Source organism: Humulus lupulus, chromosome 4, assembly GCF_963169125.1.
Source record: "Humulus lupulus chromosome 4, drHumLupu1.1, whole genome shotgun sequence".
NCBI lineage: Eukaryota > Viridiplantae > Streptophyta > Magnoliopsida > Rosales > Cannabaceae > Humulus > Humulus lupulus.
In genome coordinates, this window is record NC_084796.1 from 65,931,396 (window position 1) to 65,937,714 (window position 6,319).

The following is a 6,319-nucleotide window of genomic DNA, read 5'->3' on the forward strand; positions in this document are numbered from 1 at the left end:
AATTACTTCGAGTAAATCTAGAGTTGTGAGTGTGTGCACCAAACTTGAACCTTCTTATCGCAAACCATAGCACATAAAGCCATTGAAATTATGCCAAGTAAAAGTCTCAACTCCATTAACCTCTCATGTAAATGAAAATATTTAAAGTTAAAGGTTTCGCTCATGGAGTTGGAAATAAAGAAGCAAGCACTCATCAAATGGATATATATTTTGGACAAACTTTTAAATAATCATTGACACGAAGATAGGAAATAAACTATTTGGACAACCACCATAAAAAAGAGTACCACAAAACTAGTTTTTTGGGAATTCTAAGTTAAATAGACAATCTTTACATTTATTCTAAGCGCTATAAAATAAAACATGAAATTAATAAACACGCCCCTTTTTTTTTTAACACAAGAGACAACATAATTGAAAATGATAGAACTATTGCTCTTGTGTTTTTTTTTTCTATATATTTCTTTTTTTTTTCATGAAGAACATAATAAAAGGCTCTCTAATAAGATTTGTCTATAGAAAATATTATCCCTAAAACATCATCCATTCATACCACAATACATTGTCCAAATAATTATAACCATTTCTAAGAATCAATAAAATTTTTAAAGTTGTTTTCTCAAGTCTCACCTCTCACAGAAAATAATGAATTCTTAAACAAGGAAAATTTCAAAGCAAATATGTGCTAATCAACCATCTTACCACAATGTTTGGCATGTGCATTAGGTAACTCTAGAGAAACTCTTAGTAATACAGATAACAAAAATTGACTAAAAAGTAACATTTTGCAAGAATAAACAAGTAATTTTTAAAAAAAAATTTGACCGTGAAAATATTAATATGAGAAAAATCAAGACGAATGTGCATGAATATGCTCACCACCCCCAACCAAAATCTGACAGTGTCCTCAATGTCTCAAAAGATAATAAATGTAAAAGAGCAGGGACAGAGAACACCTGGATAGCGAGCGTCGAGTGATAGAGCGAATATTGATTCTCTAAAACATGAAAAACTGAAAACACAAAATGATAACAAATAAAATAAAATGACAAAAGGCAAATAAACAGAAAACAAACCTATGTACAAACAATTTGGAACACTACTCAGACTTGGTAAACCGGTTCCACGAGAGTGACTTCTTCAGGCTGGGTCACCCTCTCTATGTAGTGTTTCAGTCATTGGCCATTTACTTTGAATTCTCTCCCATCAGTTGGGTCTATGACCTCAACAGCACGGTTGGGAAAGACAAATTTCACAACATATGGACCAGTCCACCTTGATCTCAGCTTGCCACGGTGGATATGCAGACGAGAATCATAAAGATGCACTCGTTGGTTTGGCTCAAATTCTTTTCTGAGGATCTGCTTGTCATGGGCCACTTTCATTTTGGCCTTGTAGATCCTAGAGTTGTCATAAGCATCATTTCTTAACTCTTCAATTTCTGACAACTGAAGCTTACGATTGAGTCCTGCTGCCTTGAGATCAAAATTTAGGCTTTTAACTGCCCAATAAGCTTTGTGTTCAACCTCAACAGGAAGGTGGTAGGCTTTACCATAGACTTGCCTATAAGGAGACATACCAAGCTGAGTTTTGTAAGCAGTGCGGTATGCCCAGAGAGCATCGAGAAGTAGTGAGGACCAATCTTTGCGGTCAGGATTAATCATCTTTTCTAAGATTTGCTTAATTTCTCGGTTGGCTAACACAGCTTGGCCATTTGTCTGTGGGTGATAAGGCAATGCCACCTTATCAATTACACCATATTTTTGCATTAAGGTCTCGAAAGAATGGTTTCGAAAATGGGTGCCCTGATCACTTATGATAGCGCGTGGTGTGCCAAACCTAGATAACACATTTTCCTTTAAGAATTTCACAACAGTTGTGTTATCATTATTTCGACAAGGCACAACTTCCACCCATTTTGAGACATAGTCTATGGAGAGGAGAATGTAAAGGTAGAAGAAGGTGGAAATGGTCCCATAAAGTATACCCTCCAACAATCGAATATTTCTATTACAAGAATTGGGTTTAATGGCATCATATGTCCTCGGGACAGGGCACCTAATTTCTGAGACCTTTCACATGATCGACAGAAGTTGTTAGTGTCTTTGAACAAAGTGGGCCAATAAAGACCACACTGTAAGATTTTTTCAGCAGTCTTTTTCATAGAAAAATGACCACCACAAGCTTCATTATGACAAAAGTTCAGAACACTAAAAATTTCATCATTTGGAATGCAACGTCTCATAATTTGGTCGGGGCAATACTTGAAAAGATATGGGTCATCCCAATAGAGGTTATGAACCTTTACCAAAAATTTACGTTTATCTTGTGCACTCCATGCAGTTGGAAGTTTGCCAGTAACTAAGTAATTAACGATATGAGCGTACCATGGAAACTTAGTGACTGCGAAGAGCTGTTCATCAGGGAAGTCATCTCGAATGGCTAGGCCATAAGCGGAATCAGAAAATTCAAGACGAGATAAGTGGTCCGCTACCACGTTTTTAACTCCTTTCTTGTCTTTTATGGTCAAATCAAATTCCTGTAACAGAAGGATCCACGTAATTAAACGCGCCTTAGCATCCTTTTTGGAAAGGAGATATTTTAAGGCAGAATGGTCCGTAAAGACTGTGATAGGTGAACCAATCAGGTAGGAATGAAACTTGTCAAGTGTGAATACTATAGCAAGTAACTCTTTTTCAGTGGTAGAATAGTTCATTTGAGCACTGTTAAGAGTTATACTTGAGTAATAAAAAACGAAGGGCTTCCCTTCCCTTCTTTGACCTAAGACGACCCCTATAGCATAATTTCTAGCATCACACATGACTTCGAATGGTAAGTTCCAATCTGGTGGCTGAATGATAGGGGCGGAAGTGAGTTTTGCAACGAGCGTTCGGAAAGATTCCTCACACTCGGGTGTCCAACTGAACACAACATCTTTTGCTAGGAGGTTTGAAAAAGGGCGAGCAATTGTCGAGAAATTTTGTACGAACCTCCTATAGAATCCTGCATGCCCAAGAAAAGATCGAATGTATTTAACAGTCTTGGGGGTGGGCAGCTTTTATATGAGTTCAATCTTTGATTGATCAACCTCAATTCCTCGTTCCGACACAACATGTCCCAAGACTATGCCTGATGGCACCATGAAATGACACTTTTCCCAGTTGAGTACCAAGCCTGTTTCTTTGCAACGTTTAAGCACAAAATCTAAATTGAGAAGGCTTGACTCAAAGGAATCTCCAAAGACTGTCAAATCATCCATGAATACTTCCATACATTTCTCAATCATATCACTAAATATGCTCATCATGCATCGCTGGAAAGTGGCTGGAGCATTGCACAAGCCAAATGGCATGCGCCGAAAGGCAAAAGTACCAAAAGGATAAGTGAATGTGGTCTTATCCTGATCTTCTAAGGCAATCTCGATTTCGTAATACCCTGAATAACCATCGAGAAAACTATAGAAAGGATGACCGCCACACGTTCCAATATTTGATCAATGAATTGAAGTGGAAAATGGTCTTTGCGGGTGGCTGCATTTAATTTTCTATAATCAATGCACATGCGCCACCCAGTTGTGACCTTGGTAGGAACAAGTTCCCCTTTTTCATTTTGTACCACTGTTACCCCAGATTTCTTGGGAACAACCTAAGTTGGGCTGACCCATTTACTGTCAGCAACATGATATATTATGCCAGAATCAAGAAGTTTCAAGGCTTCAGTCTTTACAACTTCCTTCATCGTTGGGTTCAATCTTCTTTGAGGGTCACGACGTGGTATATCTCTTTGTTCTTGCAACACATTGATGAGTTGGCGCTCTTGTGTGGCATTGATCTTGAAGGATATTATGACAGGAAAAGTGTTGTCAGCTCCCAGGAAAACATGCTTAAGACCCTCGGGAAGTTGTGCCAACTTTGGTTGAGGAGCTTGTTCAATGGATGGTTTTGGTGTTTCTTGATCTTGAGGGAGTTCCTCAAAGATTGGATTCCAAAACATGGTTCTTCTAGCCTGTGAGTGTTTGACGATTTCAAGGTTGATTTTAGACTCATCGGGCTCAGAACTTTCTCAAATTTGGAAGAGGTGATTAAAATGATTAGACATGTATTTCGCTTTGAACTCTTCCAAAATAAGTGTATCGATCAGATATGATTGGAAACACTCATCGTTATCAGGTGGTTGTTTGCTGATATGGAAAACATTTACTTCTAGAGTCATGTTCCTGAAAGAGATTTTCACGAGGCCATTCCTACAGTTAATGAGTGCATTTGCTATTGCGAGGAAAGGTCTATTGAGAATGATGGGAATTTTGGACTCTATACTCACTTCATATTGAGTGTCCAAGATGAGAAAATCAACAGAGTAATAGAATTTTTCAATTTGAATCAGAATGTGTTCTACTATTCCCCGAGGTTTCTTAACTGATCCATCGGCCAGTTGTAGCACCACAGATGTGGGCTTGAGTTCTCCTAGACCTAATTGCAAGTATATTGAATATGGCATGAGATATACACTTGCTCCTAAGTCTAGAAGGGCTTGACCAAATTCCTGCTCCCCAATTTGGCATGAGATGGTGGGACAACCAGGATCTTTGTACATAGGCGGTGTCTTGCAGTCAATTACCGTGCTAGATTGTTCCGCCAAGAATGCAGTGTTCTTGACATGGTGCTTTCTTTTACCGGTGCACAAATACTTGATAACCTTGGCATAAGCTAGCACTTGTTTGATCACATGCAACAATGGCAAGTTGATCTTCACTTGTGTTAAAAGGTCTAGGATTTCACCATGATTTTCCAGTACCTTTCCAGTGGATTTCAAAGCTTAAGGAAAGGGTGCCTTTATTGGAATGCTTATTGGCACATCATTATCTGGAGCGGGCATTGACGTACTCGTTGTCTTAGTTAACGGTGAAACCGTACTTTGACCACTTCGAGTAGAGATGGCATTAACCTCTTTGAAATTTGTATCTGGAGAGGAGGAGGTTTGTGCCATGTGTTGCCCTTTTTGATGGATTAGAGGTTGAGTGGGAAGTCTTCCATGCTCTTGAATTGCCAAAGTAGTGTTTAGCTTTGTCATTTGGATTTTCATGTCTTTCATTTCCTCTACCATTTGTGTGAAACAAGATTTGAGCTCTTGAGTGAAGGCTATTTGAGTTTGCACAAGCATTTGCAAAGTATTCTCAAGAGAATTACTTGACTGCATGTTATTTTGAGGAGCAATGTATGATTTTGGTGGTTGTTGCTGCTCAGGCCTCCATTGGCTTCCAGATGCTTGGTTTGAATCCTTCCAGCTGAAATTTGGATGGTTCTGCCAACCAGGATTGTAAGTGTTTAAGAAAGGGTTATAAGGCTTCTTGTAATCTCCTAAAGCATTGCATTGTTCCTCATTTCCTCCTCTTAACTCACCAAGAGTTGGGCACTCTTGCGGTTGATGTTCCACTCCTCCACAGATGAAGCATGGATCTCGTGTCTCTACCTTTGCAGCCATGTGGATTCCTCTACCTTCTTGAGATTTGAAAGCCTCAAATTGTTGTCTCAATGATTCAATTTGGCTTTTGACGTTGTCATCTTCCCTTAATTGGTAGATTCCAATTGATCATGGCTTGTCCATAGGACTCGCTCCATTCCATGTGTAGGACTTTTCAACAAGATCGTCGAGGTACTTGAAAGCTTCATCGGGATCTTTTTGAAGGAATTCACCATTGCAAATCATTTGTACGAATTTCTTTGTCCGGTTGTGAGACCGTCATAGAAATAGCTTATCAGACGCCAGCTTTCGTATCCATGATGTGGGCATTGATTTATCAAATCTCTAAACCTCTCCCAGACTTGATGGAAAGTTTCATGGTCTTTTTGGATGAAGGTAGAGATTTACCTCTTAAGGCTGCTAGTCTTATGGGGTGGGAAATATTTGGCAAAGAATGCTTTTGTCATTTCGTCCCATGTTTCGATAGATCTAGGCCTTAAGGAATACAACCAGCTTTTTGCTTTGTCTTTGAGAGAGAAAGGAAAAATTTTCAATCTCAAAATGTTGGTGACATCAACTCGGTTGTTGAATATAGCCACCACCTCTTCGAATTCTCGTATATGCACGTACGGACTCTCATTTTCCAACCCATGGAAGGTTGGTAAGAGGTTAATCATGCCAGGTTTGAAATTGAATTTTGGCATATTGTTGGGATACATTATGCATGAAGGGGTGGCTGTATGTGTAGGATGTAAATAATCATGTAGTGTTCTTGGTTGGACTTCATCTTGATGAGCCATCGTGGGTGGTTTAGGAAGTCTCGGTGAATCGGGAGTGTTTGAACGAATGGAAGAAAACG

At 39.1% G+C, this 6,319-nt stretch overlaps 1 non-coding gene across 1 annotated transcript; it reads left to right on the forward strand.

Moving 5' to 3' along the window:
* The first annotated feature begins 5,772 nt into the window (after nt 1–5,772).
* Nucleotides 5,773–5,879, forward strand: LOC133833394 (small nucleolar RNA R71). Its single transcript, XR_009892775.1, has one exon. It is a non-coding gene; the product is annotated as a small nucleolar RNA R71 (small nucleolar RNA).
* Nucleotides 5,880–6,319: the final 440 nt, after the last annotated feature.